This window comes from Callithrix jacchus, chromosome 6 (assembly GCF_049354715.1).
Source record: "Callithrix jacchus isolate 240 chromosome 6, calJac240_pri, whole genome shotgun sequence".
Lineage (NCBI taxonomy): Eukaryota > Metazoa > Chordata > Mammalia > Primates > Cebidae > Callithrix > Callithrix jacchus.
This window is the reverse complement of record NC_133507.1, coordinates 30,541,153-30,565,707: the sequence shown is the minus strand read 5'-3', so window position 1 is coordinate 30,565,707 and position 24,555 is coordinate 30,541,153. Positions and strand designations below refer to the sequence as shown.

General features: G+C 43.3%; 1 pseudogene; it reads left to right on the top strand.

Annotated features, from left to right (window-relative positions):
• Window positions 1–24,555, top strand: part of LOC103790890 (adenosine deaminase 2-like) — a 72,115-nt pseudogene that overhangs the window by 27,477 nt on the left and 20,083 nt on the right.

The following is a 24,555-nucleotide window of genomic DNA, read 5'->3' as shown; positions in this document are numbered from 1 at the left end:
CAGTACCATGCTGTTTTGATTACTGTAGCCTTGTAGTATAGTTTGAAGTATGGTAGTGTGATGCCTCCCACTGTGTTCTTTTTCCTTAGAATTTACTTGGCTATGCGGCCCTCTTGGTTCCATATGAAGTTCATGGTGGTTTTATCCAGTTCTGTGAAGAAAGTCAATTGTAGCTTGATGGGAATAGCGTTGAGTCTGTAAATTACTTTGGGCACTATGGCATTTTAACAATATTGATTCTTCCTAACATGAACATGGAATGATTCTCCACTTGTTTGTGTTCTCTTATTTCATTGAGCAGTGGTTTGTAGTTTTCCTTGAGGAGGTCCATTACATTCCCTGTAAGTTGTATTTCTGGGTATTTTATTCTCTATGTAGGAATTGTGAATGACAGTTCATTCTTAATTTGGCTCTCTTTAAGTTTGTTATTGGTGTATAGGAATGCTTGTGATTTTTGCAATTGATTTTATATCCTGAGACTTGGCTGAATTTGCTTATCAGTTTCAGGAGTTTTGGGGCTGAGATGACGGGGTCTTCTAGATATACTATCATGTCGTCTGCAAATAGAGACAATTTGGCTTCCACCTTTCCTATTTGAATATTTTTTATTTCCTTTTATTGCCTGACTGCTCTGGCTAGAACTTCCAGTACTATATTGAATAGGAGTGGTGAGAGAGGGCATCCTTGTCTAGTGCCAGATTTCAAAGGGAATGCTTCCAAATTTTGCCCATTCAGTATGATATTGACTGTTGGTTTGTCATAAATAGCTTTTATTATTTTGAGATACGTTTCATTAATACTGACTTTATTGAGGGTTTTTACCATAAAGGGCTGTTGAATTTTGTCAAAGGCGTTCTCTGAGTCAATTGAGATAATTATGTGGTTTTTGTTTTTGGTTCTGTTTATGTGGTGAATTACGTTTATACACTTGCGAATGTTGAACCAGCCTTGCATCCCCAGGATGAATCCTACTTGATCATGATGGATAAGCTTTTTCATGTGTTGTTGCAATCGGCTTGCAAGTATTTTATTGAAGATTTTTGCATTTACGTTCATCATGCATATTGGCCTGAAGTTTTCTTTTCTTGTTGAGTCTTTTCTGGGTTTTGGTATCAGGATGATGTTGGTCTCATAAAATGATTTGGGAAGGATTTCCTCTTCTTGAATTATTTTGAATAGTTTCAGAAGGAATGGTACCAACTCCCCTCTGTGTGTCTGGTAGAACTCGGCTGTGAACCCATCTTGACCTGGGATTTTTTTGTGTGGAAAGCTCTTAATTGCTACCTCAATTTAGACCTTGTCATTGGTCTATTCACAGTTTCAGCTCCCTCCTGGTTTTGGCCTGGTGGGACACAGGTGTCCAGGAATTTATCCATTTTTTCCAGGTTTACTGGTTTATGTGCATAGAGTTGTTTGTCACATTCTCTGATGATGGTTTGAATTTCTGTGGAATCTGTGGTGATTTCCCCTTTATCGTTTTTTTTTTTTTTTTGCATCTATTTGGTTATTCTCTCTTTTCTTTTTTATCAGTCTGGCTAGTGGTTTGTCTATTTTGTTGATCTTTTCAAAAAAACAGATCTTGGATTTATTGATTATTTGAAGGTGTTTCGTGTCTCTATCTCCTTCAGTTCTGCTCTGGTCTTAGTTATTTTTTGTCTTCTGCTAGGTTTTGAGTTTTTTAAATCTTGCTCCTCTAGCTCTTTCAATTTTGTTATTAGGGTGTCAATTTTGGATCTCTCCACTCTTCTCATATGGGCACTTATTGCTGTATATTTTCCTCTGGAGACTGCTTTAAATGTGTCCCAGAGATTCTGGTATGTTGTGTCTTTGTTCTCGTTGGTTTCCAAGAACTTCTTTATTTCTGCCTTCATTTCATTCTATATCCAGTCAACATTCAAGAGCCAGTAGTTCAGTTTCCATGAAGCTGTGCGGTTCTGAGTTAGTTTCTGAATTCTGAGTTCTAACTTGATTGCACTATGGTCTGAGAGACTGTTTGTTATGATTTCAGTTGTTTTGCATTTGCTGAGGAGTGATTTACTTCCAATCATGTGGTCAATTTTAGCGTAGGTGTGATGTGGTGCTGAGAAGAATGTATGTTCTGTGGATTGGGGTGGAAAGTTCTGTAAATGTCTATCAGGTTTGCTTGCTCCAGGTCTGAGTTCAAACGCTGGATATTCTTGTTAATTTTCTGTCTGGTTGAGCTGTCTAATGTTGACAGTGGGGTGTTAAAGTCTCCCGCTGTTATTGTTTGGGAGTCTATGTCTCTTTGTAAGTCTTTAAAAACTTGCCTTATATATCTAGGTGCTCCTGTATTGGGTCCATATATATTTAGAATCGTTAGTTCTTTTTGTTGTATTGATACTTTTACCATTATGTAAAGTCCTTCTTTGTTTTTTTTTTTTTTTTGCTTTGAAGTTTATTTTATCAGAGATGAGAATTGCAACTCCTGCTTTTTTTTGCTCTCCATTTACTTGGTAAATCATCCTCCATCCCTTTATTTTGAGCCTTTGTGTAACTTTGCATGTGATATGGGTTTCCTGGATACAACACACCGATGGGTTTTGGCTTTTTATTTAGTTAGCCAGTCTGTTTCTTTTGATTGGTGCATTTAGCCCATTTACATTTAAAGTTGATATTGTTATGTGTGAATTGATACTGCCATTTTGATGCTAGCTGGCTGTTTTGCCCATTAGTTGATGCAGTTTCTTCATTTTGTTGATGGTCTTTAGCATTTGGTATGTTTTTTGGAATGGCTGGTCCTGGTTGTTTCTTTCTATGTGTAGTGCCTCTTTCAGGAGCTCTTGTAAAGCAGGCCTGGTGGTGACAAAATCTCTGAGTACTTGCTTGTTTGCAAAGGATTTTATTATTTCTTCACTTGTGAAGCTCAGTTTGGCTGAATATGAAATTCTGGGTTGAAAGTTCTTTTCTTTAAGGATGTTGAATATTGGCCCCCATTCTTTTCTGGCTTGTAGGGTTTCTGCCAAGAGATCTCCTGTGAGCCTGATCGGCTTCCCTTTGTGGGTGACCCGACCTTTCTCTCTGGCTGCTCTTAGCATTTTCTCTTTCATTTCAACCCTGGTGAACCTGACAATTATGTGCCATGGGGTTGCTCTTCTTGAGGAATATCTTTGTGGTGTTCTCTGTATTTCCTGGACTTGAATATTGGCCTGACTTGGTAGGTTGGAGAAATTTTCCTGGATAATATCCTGAAGAGTATTTTCCAGCTTGGATTCATTGTCTTCGTCACATTCAGATACACCTATCAAACGTAGGTTAGGTCTCTTCACATAGTCCTACATTTCCTGGAGACTTGTTCATTCCTTTTTGTGCTATTTTCTCTAATCTTGGCTTTTGTTTTATTTCATTGAGTTGATCTTCAACTTCTGATATTCTTTCTTCTGCTTGGTCAATTCGGTTGTTGAAACTTGTGCATGCTTCATGAAGTTCTGGTGTTGTGTTTTTCAGCTTCTTCAATTCACTCATTTTTCTCTCTAAGTTGTCCATTCTTATTATTTTCTCAAATCTTTTTTCAAATCTCTTTTCAAGGTTCTTAGTTTCTTTGCATTGATTTAGAACATGTTCTTTTAGCTCACGGAAGTTTCTCATTATTCAGCTTCTGAAGTCTGATTCCGTCATTTCATCACACTCATTCTCCGTCCAGCTTTGTTCCCTTGCTGGTGAGTTTTGATTTTTTTTTAGAAGATGAGGTGTTCTTATTTCGGGTGTTTTTCTCTTTTGCCCTGGTTTCTTTTCATCCTTGTGGATTTATCCATTTGTCGTCTGAGTGGTTGCTGATTTTCCGTTTGGTTCTCTGAGTTGACGTCCAGATTGTTGATGATGAAGTATTTCTGTTTCTTAGTTTTCCTTCTAAGAGTCTGGCCCCACTGCTGTATGACTGCTGAGGTGCACTCCAGGCCCTGCTTGCCTGGGAACCTCCTGTAGCAGCTGCGGAACCGTGCGGGTTGCTACCAGATCCTTCTTCTGCTATCTTTGTTCCTGAATGATGCCCGCCAAATGTCAGTCTAATCTGTCCTTTATGAGAGGACTCTGGATATACAGGCGTCAGGGAGCTGCTTGAGGAGACAGTCTAGACTTCATGGGAGCTCTAGTGCTGATCTGTGAACTCCGTTGTTCATTCAGGGCTGCTGGGCAGGTACGTTTAAGTCTGCTGCAGCAGAACTCATAAAGCCCCCCTTTTTTTCCTCAGGTGCTCTCTCCCTGGGAGTTAGGGCTTTATTTATGAGTATCCGTTGCACTTTCCTGCCCAGCGAGGAGGCAGTTTAGTCACTGTTTGCCTGTAGTGGCTGTCACGAGCTGTCGTGGGCTCCACCCTGCTGCTGTGGGCTCTGCCCTGCTGCCATGTGTGATTCCCTGTAGTCCTGTTTATATGGGTGTGGTTAGAACTGTGGTGGTGATGGTGGCCTGCCTTTCTAGTGGTGGACTCTCTCTGTTGTGGTGGGTTGCCTTGGCAATGGCAGGCTGCTTTAGCAATGGCTACGACCTCCATAGGGTCACGTGCCTCGATAGTGGCGGATGCCCCTATTTCACCAAGCTGCACTGTCTTGGGTTCAGCTGTGCTTGCCATGAAACTCTCAACCCTGAAAGTTTCCAATTGCTGTTTTGTTTGTTGTTGTGGGTGTGGGACCCGCCGAGCCTGATCACCTGGCTCTCTGCCTCAGAGCCCCTCCTTTTTTTTAAGTTGAACGGTTGTCTCTCTCCTAGGTGTTCCAGTCACCTGCTGAAAGGGTGCTGGGATATTTGTGATTTCCCATGCAGCGACCCACTGGGCCAGCTCAAACCATGTTGCTGCCCAGGAATTTCCTGGCCTGGCTTTCTGTTTAAGTCCCATTTAATCAGATGAATGTGTTAATCTGCCTTCCAAAATCTCCAATTGCTGGTTTAACAGGGAAACCAAATCAGTGTTTTCTGTATGGAGCGCCGCTGCACTGCGGCCTCAGCCAAAACAGCCACGCCAGCCCAAACTGCCTCACTGGCAGTCCATGGGTTCTTACACCTGGGAATCTCCTGGTCTGTGGTCTATAAAGATCAGTATGGAAATGCAGCATCCACTCATTCTCTGCGGATTAACTGGGAGCTACAATCCTGAGTTGGTCCTACAGTGCCATCTTCCTTGAGCCTCTTCGATGACCTTTATCTTGAGCACAGTGGGATGGCACGTGTGAGAAGCTGCTGAGTGGTTTGATGAAAAGCAGGGAGAGGGGCCCGAGCACCGGCTTCCTGTTCCGTCTTGCTCCCCTTTTTTTGTAGGTGCCATTTTCTTCTTCCAGAGCCAGGGTGGAGAGACCTCGGGGGCGGTCTTCATGCCGCCCACCCTTGCTCGTCCCACAGTCGGCCTTTGGAGAAGGTGCAAGAAGATTGCTAGGATTGGGGATTTTTGTAAAGGCTGAGGGGGAGGGGATGTGACCATTTGTTCAGGTCTGACCCTGGAACAAAGGCTTCTGCCATGGAGAGTTGAGGTCTTAATGACCCCCATTAGCCTGAGTGGGGGGCCATCAACACGTGAACAGCCAAAAACAGCCTTCTCGGGAATCGTTTTGCAGAGCCACTCCACCTCCCCGGCCTGCTTGCGGATTCGGCTGGGGCTGTGGTGGACTGACCATCCTGGCCACAGAGCCTCTCATTGTTTTGCTAGTGCTCAGTGACAGAGGCCACTCGCCGGTGGCAACAGTTGCTAGGCGGGTCTTTTCTCCAGTGTCCAGTCCCTTCCCCTAGGCAGAGGCGTAGGCCCCGACTGTGTCCTCTGCATCTTCATGGGGCTCTTCAAAGACCCCAGAGTTCTCCACAGGTGATGGTGCTGCTGGCACTCAGGAGGGAGAGGCCAAGGGACACAGTCCAGGGGACAGAACTTTTGACAGCAATTTTGAGACGTTTGCCTAGACGTTGTCATTAATATCATAAGTATTTCTAGTGCTTTCTGCACCCGCCCCCAGCCACCAGGCTTTTGCCTGAATTCTTAGCATTCAGAATTCTATTTGGCTCCTTGCTGAACGAAGTGACCCTGTGTCATGTTGCTGTTGTCTCTTTAGGAGAAGACACACACTCTTAACTGCTCCTGTTTTGATAGGACTCATCTGACGACGCTACCATTGTGCTGTTTACGTGTCTGTCCAACTGGAACAGGGCAGAACTTCGCCCCAGCTGTATATTGCACCCTAGAACCACCTGGCGGGGGTCCAAAACACCAAGCTCCTACCCCACAGATTCTGATTTGGTTGCTCTGAAGTGGGACACAGGCATTTTTCCTCTCCTTGAGTGACACCAATATGCAACCGGAGCTGAGATGTCACTCTAGTAACAGTCACCTTCCTTCCTTCCTTTCTTCTTTCCTTCCTTCCTTTCTTTCTCCTTCCTTTCATCCCCTTTCTTTCTTTCTTTTTCATCTTTCTTTTTTTTTCCCTATGAAGAAATCAACTCAAAATGAATTAAAGACTTAAACATAACTCTATTTTTATTTTTTATTTTTTTATTTTTTATTTTTTTTTAAATTTTTTATTGGATTATAGGTTTTGGGGTACATGAGCAGAGCATGCAAGACAGTTGCGTAGGTACACACATGGCAGTGTGCTTTGCTTTTCTTCTCCCCTTCACCCACATATGGCATTTCTCCCCAGGCTATCCCTCCCCACCTCCCCCTCCCACTGGCCCTCCCCTTTTCCCCCCAATAGACCCCAGTGTTTAGTACTCCCCTTTCTGTGTCCGTGTGTTCTCATTTTTCATCACCCACCTATGAGTGAGAATATGCGGTGTTTCATTTTCTGTTCTTGTGTCAGTTTGCTGAGGATGATGTTTTCCAGATTCATCCATGTCCCTACAAACGACACGAACTCATCATTTCTGATTGCTGCATAACATTCCATGGTGTATATGTGCCACATTTTTCCAATCCAGTCTATTATCAATGGGCATTTGGGTTGATTCCAGGTCTTTGCTATTGTAAACAGTGCTGCAATGAACATTCGTGTACATGTGTCCTTATAGTAGAACGATTTATAGTCTTTTGAATATATACCCAGTAATGGGATTGCTGGGTCAAATGGAATTTCTATTTCTAAGGCCTTGAGGAATCGCCACACTGTCTTCCACAATGGTTGAACTAATTTACACTCCCACCAACAGTGTAAAAGTGTTCCTTTTTCTCCACATCCTCTCCAGCATCTGTTGTCTCCAGATTTTTTAATGATCGCCATTCTAACTGGCGTGAGATGGTATCTCAATGTGGTTTTGATTTGCATCTCTCTGATGACCAGTGACGATGAGCATTTTTTCATATGATTGTTGGCCTCATATATGTCTTCTTTCGTAAAGTATCTGTTCATATCCTTTGCCCACTTTTGAATGGGCTTGTTTGTTTTTTTCCTGTAAATCTGCTTGAGTTCTTTGTAAATTCTGGATATCAGCCCTTTGTCAAATGGGTAGACTGCGAAAATTTTTTCCCATTCTGTTGGTTGCCGATCCACTCTAGTGACTGTTTCTTTTGCCGTGCAGAGGCTGTGGAGTTTCATTAGGTCCCATTTGTCTATTTTGGCTTTTGTTGCCAATGCTTTTGGTGTTTTGTTCATGAAGTCCTTGCCTACTCCTATGTCCTGGATAGTTTTGCCTAGATTTCCTTCTAGGGTTTTTATGGTGCCAGGTCTTATGTTTAAGTCCTTAATCCATCTGAAGTTAATTTTAGTGTAAGGTGTCAGGAAGGGGTCCAGTTTCTGCTTTCTGCACATGGCTAGCCAGTTTTCCCAACACCATTTGTTAAACATGGAATCCTTTCCCCATTGCTTGTTTTTGTCAGGTTTATCAAAGATTGTATAGTTGTATGTATGTTGTGTGGCCTCCGGTGCCTCTGTTTGTTCCATTGGTCTATATCTCTGTTTTGGTACCAGTACCATGCTGTTTTGATTACTGTAGCCGTGTAGTATAGTTTGAAATCCGGTAGTGTGATGCCCCCCGCTGTGTTCTTTTTGCTTAGAATTGACTTGGCTATGCGGGCTCTCTTTTGGTTCCATATGAAGTTCATGGTGGTTTTTTCCAGTTCTGTGAAGAAAGTCAATGGTAGCTTGATGGGGATAGCGTTGATTCTGAAAATTACTTTGGGCAGTATAGCCATTTTCACGATATTAATTCTTCCTAACCATGAACATGGAATGTTTCTCCATCTGTTTGTGTCCTCTCTGATTTCGTTGAGCAGTGGTTTGTAGTTCTCCTTGAAGAGGTCCCTTACGTTCCTTGTGAGTTGTATTCCAAGGTATTTTATTCTTTTTGTAGCAATTGCGAATGGCAGTTCGCTCTTGATTTGGCTTTCTTTAAGTCTGTTATTGGTGTAGAGGAATGCTTGTGATTTTTGCACAATGATTTTATATCCTGAGACTTTGCTGAAGTTGTTTATCAGTTTCAGGAGTTTTTGGGCTGAGGCGATGGGGTCTTCTAGGTATACTATCATGTCGTCTGCAAATAGAGACAATTTGGCTTCCACCTTTCCTATTTGAATACCCTTTATTTCTTTTTCTTGCCTGATTGCTCTGGCTAGAACTTCCAGTACTATATTGAATAGGAGTGGTGAGAGAGGGCATCCTTGTCTAGTACCAGATTTCAATGGGAATGCTTCCAGTTTTTGCCCATTCAGTATGATATTGGCTGTTGGTTTGTCATAAATAGCTTTTATTACTTTGAGATACGTTCCATCGATACCGAGTTTATTGAGGGTTTTTAGCATAAAGGGCTGTTGAATTTTGTCAAATGCCTTCTCTGCGTCAATTGAGATAATCATGTGGTTTTTGTTTTTGGTTCTGTTTATGTGGTGAATTACGTTGATAGACTTGCGTATGTTGAACCAGCCTTGCATCCCCGGGATGAATCCTACTTGATCATGGTGAATAAGTTTTTTGATTTGCTGTTGCATTCGGCTTGCCAATATTTTATTGAAGATTTTTGCATCTATGTTCATCATGGATATTGGCCTGAAGTTTTCTTTTCTCGTTGGGTCTGTGCCGGGTTTTGGTATCAGGATGATGTTGGTCTCATAAAATGATTTGGGAAGGATTCCCTCTTTTTGGATTGTTTGAAATAGTTTTAGAAGGGATGGTACCAGCTCCTCCTTGTGTGTCTGGTAGAATTTGGCTGTGAACCCATCTGGACCTGGGCTTTTTTTGTGAGGTAGGCTCTTAATTGCTGCCTCAACTTCAGACCTTGTTATTGGTCTATTCATAGTTTCAGCTTCCTCCTGGTTTAGGCATGGGAGGACACAGGAGTCCAGGAATTTATCCATTTCTTCCAGGTTTACTAGTTTATGTGCATAGAGTTGTTTGTAATATTCTCTGATGATAGTTTGAATTTCTGTGGAATCTGTGGTCATTTCCCCTTTATCATTTTTTATTGCATCTATTTGGTTGTTCTCTCTTTTATTTTTAATCAATCTGGCTAGTGGTCTGTCTATTTTGTTGATCTTTTCAAAAAACCAGCTCTTGGATTTATTGATTTTTTGAAGGGTTTTTCGTGTCTCAATCTTCTTCAGCTCAGCTCTGATCTTAGTAATTTCTTGTCTTCTGCTGGGTTTTGAGTTTTTTTGATCTTGATCCTCTAGCTCTTTCAATTTTGACGATAGGGTGTCAATTTTGGATCTCTCCATTCTCCTCATATGGGCACTTATTGCTATATACTTTCCTCTAGAGACTGCTTTAAATGTGTCCCAGAGGTTCTGGCACGTTGTGTCTTCATTCTCATTGGTTTCGAAGAACTTCTTTATTTCTGCCTTCATTTCGTTGTTTACCCAGTCAACATTCAAGAGCCAGTTGTTCAGTTTCCATGAAGCTGTGCGGTTCTGGGTGGGTTTCTGAATTCTGAGTTCTAACTTGATTGCACTATGGTCTGAGAGGCTGTTTGTTATGATTTCAGTTGTTTTGCATTTGTTGAGCAGTGCTTTACTTCCAATTATGTGGTCAATTTTAGAATAGGTGTGATGTGGTGCTGAGAAGAATGTGTATTCTGTGGATTTGGGGTGGAGAGTTCTGTAAATGTCCACCAGGTTTGCTTGCTCCAGGTCTGAGTTCAAGCCCTGGGTATCCTTGTTGATTTTCTGTCTGGTTGATCTGTCTAGTATTGACAGTGGAGTGTTAAAGTCTCCCACTATTATTGTGTGGGAGTCTAAGTCCTTTTGTAAGTCATTAAGAACTTGCCTTATGTATCTGGGTGCTCCTGTGTTGGGTCCATATATGTTTAGGATCGTTAGCTCTTCTTGTTGTATCGATCCTTTTACCATTATGTAATGGCCTTCTTTGTCTCTTTTGATCTTTGTTGCTTTAAAGTCTATTTTATCAGAGATGAGAATTGCAACTCCTGCTTTTTTTTGCTTTCCATTATCTTTGTAAATCTTCCTCTCATCTTTCTTTTTCTTTCTTCCTCTCTTTCCTTTCTTTTTTTCCTTATTTCTCCTTCCTTTTTTCCCCTCTCTTTTGTTCTTCTTTCTTTCTTTTCTCTTCCTTCCTTTCCTTCTTTCTCCTTCCTTTCATCCCCTTTGTTTTGGCACAATATTGGATCACTGCCACCTCCACCTCCCAAGTTCAAACAATTATGCTGCCTCAGCCTCCCAAGTAGCTGGGATTACAGGCATCTGCCACCATGCCTATCTCATTTTTGAATTTTTAGTAGAAATGGGGTTTCATTCTGCTGGTCAGGTTGGTCTTGAATTTCTGACATCAGGTGATCAACCTGCCTCAGCCTCCTAAAGTGCTGGGATTACAGGTGGGAGCCACCATGTCCAGCCCTCATTTTTTCTTTTTTTTTTTTGAGATGGGGTCTCACTCTGTCACACAGTCTGGAGTGCAATTGTGCAATTTTGGCTCACTGCAACCTCCGCCTCCTGGATTCAAATTATTCTCCTTCCTCAGCCTCTCTAGTACCTGGGTTTACGGGCACCCACCACCACGCCCAGCTAGTTTTTGTATTTTAGTAGAGATGGGGGTTCACCATGTCTACCAGGCAGGCTGGTCTCAAACTGATGATGATGTGATACACCTGCCTCCACCTCCCAAAGTGCGGAGATTACAGATGTGAGTTACTGTGCCTGGAGGTGACTGTTACCTTTCTACAGGCAGGGGCAGAAGACACCTCAGGGCAAGCAAAATTTTGAAATGGGGTCGGCTTCCAGCTTCACTAATTATTCAGGGGGCCTAACTTTCTCAACCTCGAAATCCTTTTCTGTAAAATGAGACCTAACTTATAGTGTAGTTTCAAAAATTAAATGATATTATGGCATCAAGCCTGTGCATATGCCTGGCACATAGGAGAAACTTAACACTTGTGAAGTGAATGATGTGCTGGAAGTGAAAGCTGAGTGAAACTTCCACTTTGGGAGACCATGGCAGGTAAATCCTCTGAGCTCTTCAGTTAGAGGCCAGCCTAGGCAATAGAGCAAAACCCCCATCTCTACAAAACAAAGTAATTAGCCAGGTATGGTTGTATGCACTTGTGATCCCAGCTACTCAGGAGGCTGAGGTGGGAGGATCACCTGACCCTGGAGTTCAAGGCTGTTCAAGATGGTGCCACTGCATTGTAGCTTGGGTGGCAGAGTGAGACTCTGCCTCTTTTTTTTAGATGGTGTTTCACCATGTTGGTTAGGCTGGTCTTGGACTCCCAACCTCAGGTGGTCCACCCTCCTTGGCCTCCAAAGTGTTTAAATTACAGGTGTAAGCCACCATGCCTAGCCAAGACCCTATTTCAAAACAAAAATAAAAGAAACTCTGAGTCTTAGTTTCTGTTCTGATACAAACCAGTTGTAGTATGACCTTAACAGCTCTCTGCTTCCAAGTCTCCCTGTTGTTCTTCCCAGCTTCAAAATTTTATATTTCCTGGGCTGGGTGCAAGTAGCTCACATTTGTAATCCCAACACTTTGGGAGGCCGAAGCAGGTGGATCACCTGAGGTTGGAAGTCGGAGACCAGCCTGATCAACATGGAGAAACTCCAACTATACTAAAAATACAAAATTAGCAGGGTGTGGTAGTTCATGCCTGTAATTTCGGCTACTTAGGAGGCTGAGGCAGGACAATCACTTGAATTTGGGAGGCAGAGGTTGCAGTGAGCTAGGATCATGCCTTGTACTCCAGCCTGGGCAACAGGAGTGAAACTCTGTCTCAAAAAAAAACTTTTTTCTTATACTTTCATGATATCATAGTGAGTAAAATTTTATATTATATTGCTTTATGTAAGGTACATGTATTTTAAATAACTTCACTAAAAATTTATAGTTTTCTATTAAACTATAGTTAGTAATTGAGATAATCTAAAGTGAATTCAGGGCAACTTTTTATATCACTTAGTCTTAGATGAATGGCTAACACTAGTTTCTTGTACTTACAAATTGTTAAATTCTTTTTTTTTTTGAGATGGAATCTGTTCTGTCACCAGGAGCCAGGCTAGAGTGCAGTGGCACAATCTTGGCTCACTGCAACCTCCACCTTTCGGGTTCAAGCAATTCTCCTGCCTCAGCCCCCTGAGTAGCTGGGACTACAGTCACACGCCACCACACCCAGCTAATTTTTTTGTATTTTTTAGTAGAGACGGGGTTTTATCATGTTGGCCAGGATGGTCTTGATCTCTTGACATCATGATCTGCCTGACTTGGCCTCCCAAAGTGCTGGGACTATAGGCATGGGCCACTGCGCCCAGCCAGATTTTTAAACTCTTAGACATCAACTCAGTGTTCCTGAGGCAACTGTGGATTTTGAGTTGTTTTTCTAGATCTGGTGATAGATTTGTAATAATAACATTATTAGTAGTAGTTATCATTTCTGAAAGCATTAAAACTATTAATTTGTTTGATCTTTGCAATAATCCTCTGGGATTAGAATTAGCACTGAGACAAAGGATCTCTTAGCAAGGCAATTTTACTTTCTGCAGAGAGGGTGCTTCTGTTAGCTGTATGTATATATTTGAGACAGAATGAGGAGTCTCCTTTGAAAGCCTGAATCTGGAAGGCTGACCAGAACCCCTGAGGAGCTGCAGGTGTCCCTCACCCTGAGATGGCTTCCCTCTCTTTGAACTGGGGTGCTGTTTATAATCCGATCCCATCCTGGGCCCTTCCTTCATGGGCAGACTTGGTGGTAGTTTACAGGGCACCAGGAGACTGGGAAGGTGGTTTGGCAGCCCTGGGGGCCTGACCCTGTTCTGCAGGCATTCCTGGCTATGCCACCAACAGTGTGAATGGGACCTTGGAAGGCAGGACTTTTGGCTTCTCCAGGGATGATCACAGAATCGCTGAGATTGAGGGTTTCAAACCACTGCCCTCTACTCTGGTTTTGTCACTTGTGTATCTGAGCAGACTAGACTAATCTGCCAGAAATTTTCTCTTATTTTTCTGGAGACAGAGTCTCACTCTGTCACTGAGACTAGAGTGCAGTGAAACAACCTCGGCTCACTGAAACCTCTGTTTCGCAGGTTCAAGTGATTCTGCTGCCTCAGCCTCCCAAGTAGTTGGGATTACAGGTGCTCACTACCATGTCCAGCAAATTTTTGCATGTTTCATAGAGACGGGGTTTTGCCATGTTGGCCAGGCTGATCTTGAACTCCTGACTTCAGAAAATCTGCCCACCACAGCCCCCCAAAGTGCTGGGATTACAGGCATGAGCCACCGTGCCCAGCCTCAAAGATCTGCTTTTAATCAGGGTCGGCATTTTTTTAAATTTTTTATTGCATTTTAGGTTTGGGGGCACATGTGCAAACATGCAAGACAGTTGCATAGGTACACACATGGCAGTGTGTTTTGCTTCCTTTCTCCCCTTCACCCACATTTGCCATTTCTCCCCAGACTATCCCTCCCCAGATACCCCCCGCTGGCCCTCCCCTTTCCCCACCAATAGACCCCAGTGTTTAGTACTCCCCTCCCTGTGTCCATGTGTTCTCACTTTGCATCACCCGCCTATGAGTGGGAATATGCAGTATTTCATTATCTGTTCTTGTGTCAGTTTGCTGAGAATGATGTTCTCCAGATTCATCCATGTCCCTACAAATAACACAAATTCATCATTTCTGATTGCTGCATAATATTCCATGGTGTATATATGCCACATTTGCCCAATCCAGTCTATCATCAATGGGCATTTGGGTTGATTCCAGGTTTTTGCTATTGTAAACAGTGGTGCAATGAACATTGGTGTGCATGTGTCCTTATAGTAGAACGATTTATAGTCTTTTGGATATATATCCAGTAATGGGATTGCTGGGTCAAACAGAATTTCTATTTCTAAGGCCTTGAGGAATCTCCACACTATCTTGCACAATGGTTGAACTAACTTACACTCCCACCAACAGTGTAAAAGTGTTCCTTTTTCTCCACATCCTCTCCAGCATCTGTTGTCTCCAGATTTTTTAATGATCACCATTCTAACTGGCGTGAGACGGTATCTAAATGTGGTTTTGATTTGCATCTCTCTCATGACCAGTGATAATGAGCATTTTTTCATATGATTTTTGGCCTCATATATGTCTTCTTTCGTAAAGTGTCTGTTCATATCCTTTGCCCAATTTTGAATGGGCTTGTTTGTTTTTTTCCTGTAAATCTGTTTGAGTTCTTTGTAAATTCTGGATATCAGCCTTTTGTCAGATGGGTAAACTGCAAAAATTTTTTCCCATTCTGTTGGTTGCCAATTCACTCTAGTGACTGTTTCTTTGGCTGTGCAGAAGCTGTAAAGTTTCATGAGGTCCCATTTGCCTATTTTGGCTTTTGTTGCCAATGCTTTTGGTGTTTTGTTCATGAAGTCCTTGCCTACTCCTATGTCCTGGATGGTATTGCCTAGATTTCCTTCTAGGGTTTTATGGTGTCAGGCCTTATGTTTAAGTCTTTACTCCATCTGGAGTTAATTTTAGTGTAAGGTGTCAGAAAGGGGTCCAGTTTCTGCTTTCTGCACATGACTAGTCAGTTTTCCCAACACCGTTTGTTAAACAGGGAATCCTTTCCACATTGATTGTTTTTGTCAGGTTTATACAAAATTGTATGGTTGTAGATATGTTGTGTTGCCTCCGATGCCTCTGTTTTGTTTCATTGGTATATTCGCTGTTTTGGTACCAGTACCATGCTGTTTTGATTACTGTAGCCTTGTAGTATAGTTTGAAATCCTGTAGGGTGATGCCCCCCGCTGTGTTCTTTTTGCTTAGAATTGACTTGGCTATGCGGGCTCTCTTTTAATTCCATATGAAGTTCATGGTGATTTTTTCCAGTTCTGTGAAGAAAGGAGCTTGATGGGGATACTGTTGATTCTGTAAATTACTTTGGGCAGTAGAGCCACTTTCACGATATTAATTCTTCGTAACCATGAACATGGAATGTTTCGCCAACTGTTTGTGTCCTCTCTTATTTCGTTAAGCAATGGCTTGTAGTTTTCCTTGAAGGGGTCCCTTACGTTCCTTGTGAGTTGTTTTCCTAGGTATTTTATTCTTTTTGTAGCAATTGTGAATGGCAGTTCCTTCTTGATTTGGCTTTCTTTAAGTCTGTTATTGGTGTAGAGGAATGCTTGTGATTTTTGCACATTGATTTTATATCCTGAGACTGCTGAAGTTGCTTATCAGTTTCAGGAGTTTTTGGCCTGAGATGACGGGGTCTTCCAGATATACTATCATGTCGTCTGCAAATAGAGACAATTTGGCTTCCACCTTCCTATTTGAATGCCCTTTATTTCTTTTTCTTGCCTGATTGCTCTGGCTAGAACTTCCAGTAGTATATTGAATAGGAGTGGTGAAAGAGGGCATTCTTGTCTAGTGCCGGATTTCAAAGGGAATGCTTCCAGTTTTTGCCCATTCAGTATGATATTGGCTGTTGGTTTGTCGTAAATAGCTTTTATTACTTTGAGATACGTTCCATCGATACCGAGTTTATTGAGGGTTTTAAGCATAAAGGGCTCTTGAATTATGTCGAATGCCTTCTCTGCGTCAATTGAGATAATCATGTGGTTTTTGTTTATGGTTCTGTTTATGTGGTGAATTACGTTTATAGACTTGTGTATGTTGAACCAGCCTTGCATCCCCTGGGTGAATCCTACTTGATCATGGTGAATAAGTTTTTTGATTTGCTGTTGCATTCGGCTTGCCAATATTTTATTGAAGATTTTTGCATCTATGTTCATCATGGATATTGGCCTGAAGTTTTCTTTCCTTGTTGGGTCTCTGCCGGGTTTTGGTATCAGAATGATGTTGGTCTCGTAAAATGATTTGCGAAGTATTCCCTCTTTTTGGATTGTTCGAAATAGTTTTAGAAAAAGTGGTACCAGCTTCTCTTTGTGTGTCTGGTAGAATTCGGCTGTGAACCCGTCTGGATCTGGGCTTTTTTTTGTGTGGTAGGCTCTTAATTGCTGCCTCGACTTCTGACCTTGTTATTGGTCTATTCATAGTTTCAGCTTCCTCCTGGTTTAGGCTTGGGAGGATGCAGGACTCCAGGAATTTATCCATTTCTTCCAGGTTTACAAGTTTATGTGCATAGAGTTGTTTGTAATATTCTCTGATGATGGTTTGAATTTCTGTGGAATCTGTGGTGATTTCCCCTTTATCATTTTTTATTGCATCTATTTGGTTGTTCTCTCTTTTCTTTTTAATCAATCTAGCTAGTGGTTTGTCTATTTTGTTGATCTATTCAAAAAACCAGCTCTTGGATTTATTGATTTTTTGAAGGGTTTTTCGTGTCTCAATCTCCTTCAGTTCAGCTCTGATCTTAGTTATTTCTTGTCTTCTGCTGGGTTTTGAGTTTTTTTGATCTTGCTCCTCTAGCTCTTTCAATTTTGACTATAGGGTGTCAATTTTGGATCTCTCCATTCTTCTCATATTGGCACTTATTGCTATATACTTTCCTCTAGAGACTGCTTTAAATGTGTCCCAGAGGTTCTGGCATGTTGTGTCTTCGTTCTCATTGGTTTCGAAGAACTTCTTTATTTCTGCCTCCATTTCGTTGTTTACCCAGTCAACATTCAAGAGCCAGTTGTTCAGTTTCCATGAAGCTGTGCGGTTCTGGGTCGGTTTCTGTATTCTGAGTTCTAACTTGATTGCACTATGGTCTGAGAGGCTGTTTGTTATGATTTCAGTTGTTTTGCATTTGCTGAGGAGTGCTTTACTTCCAATTATGTGGTCAATTTTAGAGTAGGTGTGATGTGGTGCTGAGAAGAATGTATATTCTCTGGATTTGGGGTGGAGAGTTCTGTAAATGTCTATCAGGTTTGCTTGCTCCAGGTCTGAGTTCAAGCCCTGGATATCCTTGTTGATTTTCTGTCTGGTTGATCTGTCTAATATTGACAGTGGAGTGTTAAAGTCTCCACTATTATTGTGTGGGAGTGTAAGTCTCTTTGTAAGTCGTTAAGAACTTGCCTTATGTATCTGGGTGCTCCTGCATTGGGTCCATATATGTTCAGGATTGTTAGCTCTTCTTGTTTTAACGATCCTTTTACCATTATGTAATGGCCTTCTTTGTCTCTTTTGATCTTTGTTGCTTGAAAGTCTATTTTATCAGAGATGAGAATTGCAACTCTTGCTTTTTTTTTGCTCTCCGTTTGCTTGGTAAATCTTCCTTCATCCCTTTATTTTGAGCCTTTGTGTATCCTTGCATGTGAGATGGGTTTCCTGGATACAGCACACTGATAGGTTTTGGATTTTTATTTAATTTGCCAGTCTGTGTCTTTTGATTGGTGCATTTAGTCCATTTACATTTAGGGTTAATATTGTTATGTGTGAATTTGATACTGCTATTTTGATGCTAGCTGGCTTTTTTGCCCGTTAGTTGTTGTAGATTCTTCATTATGTTGATGCTCTTTAGCATTTAGTGTGATTTTGGAATGGCTGGTACTCGTTGTTACTTTTTATGTGGAGTGCCTCTTTCAGGACCTCTTGTAAAGCAGGCCTGGTGATGACAAAATCTCTGAGTACTTGCTTGTTCGCAAAGGATTTTATTTTTCCTTCACTTCTGAAGCTCAGTTTGGCTGAATATGAAATTCTGGGTTGAAAGTTCTTTTCTTTAAGAATGTTGAATATTGGCCCCCACTCTCTTCTTGCTTGTAGTGTTTCTGCCGAGAGATCTGCTGTGAGTCTGATGGGCTTCCCTTTGTGAGTGACCCGACCTTTCTCTCTGGCTGCCTTTAGTATTTTCTCCTTTATTTCAACCTTGTTGAATCTGACGATTATGTGCCTTGGGGTTGCTCTTCTTGCGGAATATCTTAGTGGTCTTCTCTGTATTTCCTGCATTTGAGTGTTTGCCTGTCTTGCTAGGTGGCGAAAATTTTTCTGGATAATGTCTGAAGAATATCGTCCAGCTTGGATTCATTGTCTTCGTCACATTCTGGTACACCTATTAAACGTAGGTTAGGTGTCTTCACATAGTCCCACATTTCTTGAAGAGTTTGTTCATTCCTTTTTGCGCTTTTTTCTCTGATCTTGGTTTCTCGTTATATTTCGTTGAGTTGATCTTTGACTTCTGATATTCTTTCTTCTGCTTCGTCGATTCGGCTGTTGAAATTTGTGCATCTTTTGCGAAGTTCTCATATTGTGTTTTTCAGCTCCTTTAATTCATTCATACTCCTCTCTAAGTTATCCATTCTTGTTATCATTTTCTCGAATCTTTTTTCAAATCTTTTTTCAAGGTTCTTAGTTACTTTGCATTGATTTAAAACATGTTCTTTTTGCTCACAAAAGTTTCTCATTATCCACCTTCTGAAGTCTAATTCTGTCATTTCGTCAAAGTCATTCTTTGTCCAGCTTTGTTCCTTTGCTGGTGAGGAGTTTTGGTCCTTTCTAGGAGGCGAGGTGTTCTGGTTTCGGGTGTTTTTCTTTTTTTTGAGCTGGTTTCTTCCCATCTTTGTGGATTTATCCACCTGTCGTCTTTGTAGTTGCTGACTTTTTGATTGGGTCTCTGAGTGGACGCCCAGATTGTAGATTGTGAAGTATTTCTGTTACTTTGTTTTTCTTCTACCAGTCTAGCCCCTCCACTGTACGACTGTTGAGGTCCACTCCAGGCTCTGCTTGTCTGGGGTGCACCTATAGCAGCTGTGGAACAGTGAGGGATGCTACCAGTTTCTTTTTCTGCTATCTTTGTCCCAGAATGATGCCTGCCAAATGTCAGTTTTCTGGATATAGAGGGGTCAGGGAGCTGCTTGAGGAGACAGTCTGTACTTTATAGGAGCTCAAGTGCTGAGCTGTGAGCTCTGATGTTCATTCAGGTCTGTTAGGCTGCTACGTTTAATTCTGCTGCAACAGAACTCATTAAAAAAAACCTTTTTTTCTCAGATGCTCTGTCTCAGGGGTGTTGGGGCTTTCTTCGTTAGTGTCCGTTGTGCTGTCCTGCTGAGGTAGGAGGCAGTCTAGTCACTATTTGCCTGCCGAGGCTCCACCCTGCTGGTGTGAGGTTCGCCCTGTTGTTGCAGGCTCTGCCCTTCTGCTGTGGTCTCCGCCCTGCTGCCATGGGATACGCCTTGTGGCAGAGTCTCAGCAACAGCAGGCTGTGTCAGCAATGGGCGTGTACCTCAGTAGGGGCAGATTTCCTCGGTAATGGTGGACGCCCCTCCCCCATGGAGCTGCACTGTACTGGGTTCAGCTGTGCCCTCAGGGAACCTTTCCACTGGGAGTGTTTGGAATCGCAGTTTTCTTTTTCCTACTGCGCTACCCCAAACGCTGTTTCCCTGGAATCTCCTGGGCTGGCTCACTGTCCAAGTCCCATTCAGTCTCAAGTTCAGCCCTCTCAAGTCTCAGATTGCCAGTTCAACAGGGCACCCCGGACCACTGTGCTTTGTGCGGAGCACTGTGTAGCACCACTGCGCTACAGCGCCAACCGCCGGCCGCATTGGCTGTCGGCTGCACCAGCCAAAACCTCTGCCTGGTGTCCCACGTCTCTTTTATACCTGGGAATTTCCTTGTTCTGTGGCAACAAAGATCCGTCTGGAAATGCGGCCCTGACTCACCCTCTCTGTGCATTCACTGAGAGCTTCAATCCTGGGTTGTTTTTACTGCGCCATCTTGAGTCCTGGGTTGTCATTTTATTAAGGTGATTTCTTTTGTCTCTATTCTTTTCTGTTAGCATGGTTCCACCTACCACTCCTCTAACATCTGTCTATTTGCCCTTCCGCCTGGGCCTTAGTAGTTTTAAAACTCCTTGTGGATTGTTCTCTTGTTAAATTAATATTTATTGATGGAGCTTTTTCTCTGGTGCCATTGGAGAGAGGGTGGAAAGAGTAAAGCTGCCCAATCCAACTGGGGGGTGTGGGCAGGCAGGAGACTCAGCAATGACAGGGTGGTCAGGGCCAGGACAGGACCTTGTTCTTCCCTTCTGTGAGTCAGCTGGATGAATATTAGACAATGCAGGTGACAATTCTGGATTGGTTTTTGGAAACAGATGTTTGGTGCTGCAAAGAAATAATTAGCACTGAGACAAAAAATCTCTTAGCATGGCAATTTTACTTTATGCAGAAAGGGTGCTCCTGTTAGCTATCTTGCTTCGAAAGCAAACTAACAAAGGAAAAGCAGACGTATTTATCTTATGTATTTGGGGTTGTCTTTGATTTTCTTCACCATCCAAACTAAAACTCGATTGGCTAACAACTTAAAACTTTTCTAAACAGGTAAAAGCAATGGAGAACAAAAAGGAAGTCCAAATAAGGAAGGGGCATGGACTGTGAGCTGGAACGTGCCTGTGAGCACGTCTATCACAAGTGTCTTGGTTAAAGTACAAGAACACAGAATGTACCACATGGCCATGAGCATGTCTCACAGCGCATAGGATATGGCTTAACAAAGAGCTACTAGCAAAGAGCAAGAAGGCTTTGAAGAAAGTCTTTAAAACAAACCGTTATTTCTAACACTTATGATTATTCATTAACAAGAAAGGACACTTTGAAGAGACACTTTTCTGATTCCAAGGTGGTTCTTCAAATTTCTGGTCCCAGAACCTCTTTATAGTCTTTAAAATGTTTGTTAATTTAAAACACCTTTTATTTATGTGAATTATATCTATTAATATCTCCTGTATTAGATGTTAAAATTAAGAGATTTTCTTTCTTTTTGGGGGGGATGGAGTTTTGCTCTTGTTGCCTGGGCTGGAGTGCAACAGCAAGATCTTGGCTAAGTGCAACCTCCACCTCTTGGGTTCAAGCATTTCTCCTGCCTCAGCCTCCCAAGTAGCTGGGATTACAGGCGTCCATCACCAAGCCCGGCTAATTTTTGTATTTTTAGTAGAGATGGGGTTTTGCCACGTTGGGCAGGCTGGTCTCGAACTCCTGACCTTGGGTGATCTGCTCAAGTTGATCCACCTCCGCCTCCCAAAGTGCTATAATGACTGGTATGAGCCACCATGCCTGGCCTAAACATTTGTTATGTGCTCAGATAGATGGAGGCCTTCCTTGAAAAGATGTGAAGCCTCAAAGAAGTTAGACTGGGGGCTTATGTTCCATTCTAACAACTGGTAATAAGTTGTGAAGAAGTGAGAAGAACAAGAAAACGGGGTTTGGGCTTTTAGGAACAGTGAATTGTGGGCAGGTAAACATATGGGGGAAACTCATGGAAGATAAGGGCAATTTTACAAGGCTGGTTTGTGCGAACCCATCTTGGTGACAACCTCCTTTTTCTAACGAAATGTGGTGATTCTCTTGGTACTAGGAGAGGGAAGGTCAACATTTTCACAAAGGGAAATTAAGGCAAATGACATTGATGTGGGCAAGGAGCTCTTTCTTCGTTTGCAGCTTCTTAATTGCCTTCACCTAAAAATAGTCCTTCTGCTTAAGTGGCTTATTTAGGGTGATGTATTCTGACCCCCTTCAGTAAATAGTAATACAAATAATAAACAATACCAGATTCAGAGTGAACAGTAACTAAGGTTCTCCTCTCTGACATGCTCTGGCAGCCTTAACATTCAGTAGCCATGAGCATGTCCGTGCCAGGTCAGGCAGTCAGGAAAACTGAGCAGAGTGAGTCCAGTGCCCTGGGCAGGTGCAGGGTGTGGGGGCTGTGTGATGTGCTGAGCTTCCTGGGGGCAGCAGAGGAAACAGAAGAGGAAACACCAGTGGAGAGCAGAGACCTTGCTGCTTGCTCCCCTACTGCCTTGCCCAGGCAGCAGGGCAGAACCCTGGAGATCAGAGAGCAGCAGGGCTGCTCTGAGGGCATGAGGAAAAACAGGGTCTGAGGGACTGCCCAGTGACAAAGGGCACCCGACGGCTGCAACCTGGAGGCAGGTGGGAGACCCCCAGGCTAGGGAGGCAGGAGTGAGGCAAGGGGCAGGTGAGAAATGAGCAGAGGAGGTGGACCCAGCTCCTGAGATGCCTCAGAGGCAAGAGCTGACTCCAGTGAGGAGGAAGATGTTTCTTCCTTAGCAAGGGCACAGCTTTGGCTCCCACCAAGGGTCTCAACCTCAGCTCCTTGAACCGCCCCCTTCCATGCAGCTCTTGGCTCTGTGTGGAGCCACCATTCGCTCGGTCAGGGCTAGCAACTTTCTCTGACCCCATCCAGTCACCACAAACTGCTGCTTCTGGGAGGCCATGTGCTTCGCTTTAGAACTGACTCTATTGTTTTCTTTTATTCTTTTTAGAGACAGAGACTAACTCATTGCCCAGGCTTGTCTTGACCTCCTGGGCTAGAGTGATTCTCCTGCCTTGGCCTCCCAAAGTGCCAGGATTATACGTGCGAGCTGTTTTTAGTGGCACAAGTTTATCTCTCTGACTATATTGTCACTCCTGAGGGCAGCCATCTTGTCTATTAGCACTTTTTTAATCCCTTCCAATGCCCAGCCCTGTTTCTTTTACATCATAGGGGCTTAATTGATGGCCATGGAAGTAATCGACACCTCCATATTATTGCTCTCATCCCCTTCACCCCACAGTTTCTGCAGAAATTCATATATATATTTGAGACAGTCTTTCTCTGTCATCCAAGGTGGAGTGCAGTGGCATGATCTCAGCTTACTGCAATCTCACCTCATGGGTTCAAGCAATTCTTCTGCCTCAGCCTCCCACATAGCTGGGATTACAGGCACCACTACTAGCCTGCCTAATTTTTGTATTTTTAGTAGAGACCAGGTTTCATCATATTGCCCAGGCTGGTGAATTCCTGGCCTCGTGATCTGCCCACCTTGGACTCCCAAAGTGCTGGGATTATAGGTATGAGCCACCGTGCTCAGGCTTTTTTTTTTTTAGATAGTCTTACTCTGTTGCCCAGGCTGGAGTGCAGTGGCATGATCTTGGAGCACTGCAACCTCCACCTCCTGGGTTCAGGCGATTCTCCTGCTTCATCCTGCCCAGTGGCTGGGGCTGGGATTAACAGGCACACACCTCCATGCCAGGCTAATCTTGTATTTTTAGTAGAGACGGGGGTTCACCATGTTGGCCAGGTTGCTCTGACTCCTGACCTCAGGTAATCTGTCGCCTTGGCCTCCCAAAATGCTGGAATTACAGGCATGAGCCACCACAGCCTTCCCCAGGTGCTGTTTTAAGTGCAGTAACCCAGCAACTAAGGAGACAGGTGGGCATCAGGGTTATCCCAGAGCCAGCTAGGAGTTCCCCATGCAGCAAAAGAGACATCTGAGGTCATAGAGGACCTGAACAAGAGAAGCATAATTCCAGCCTGTCCAGACTTTTGGGAATAAGGCCACTTGGGTTTCTCCAAACACAAGCAAATAAAACTGTTTTGTGTGTCCTCTGTTCTCATCTACTTTTCCCAGAGCTTGTTGATGGCTGGGAGAGTGTGGCTGGGAAGGGGTTGCTGGGAGGGGGTGTTGGGAAGGGGTGGCTGGGAAATGGGGAGGTGCCTCCCTCTGCTGGCCTGATGGCTCCTGGCCGTGCTTCCATCCCAGGTGTACAAGCTCAGAGGGGAGCAGCATGATGTACAGTGGTCAGTGAAGGCTTACCAGGAAGTGGCTGAGAAGTTTATGAAAACTCACCCAGAGTTTATTGGAATCAAAATTATTTATTCAGATCACAGGTGAGAGAGAACATTGCTGAAGAGCTGGGGTTGGGAGACTGGGAGGCAGGTAGAGCTGCTAGGCTGGGAGGGGAATGGCAAGAAGTGAGGCTGGCAGTTCGGGAGACGCTGCCCCTCACAGGTGCCAAGAAGCTTTCTGTGTGTGAGGACAGTAGTAGAAATGGTTCCTGAAGCCCCTCCTAGGTCTTCACCACCAAACTGAAATGAAGAGTGTGTCAGTTTCCCAGATAATTATTGGCTGTGACTCCATGTTGGCCTGGGTGACTCAGTTATGAGTATAATGATTTTGCCTGAATGTTTGGATAATTGGCCCATTGTTTGGTTTCAACTTGTTCTGCATGCGGTTGCATGCAAGTCCCTGATCAAGGAGATGTCCTAAGTGGCACTGGCTCAGGTCTGTGTATGGTGAACCCCAGTAGCACCATGTGCATGGCCTGGCACATGGATAAAAGACCCACTCCTTTTTCAGGGAAGCACAGAATGCTTTGCAGCTTCAGTGTCCCAACTTTACCAGACAGCACCTCTCCCCTCATTTTGAAGAGAAGCAAGTCTAAGGCTGGGACCTGTCTGTGGTCACAGCTGCAGGGCCAGCAGCCAGTGGGTTTACTGGGAGTCAGGCACAG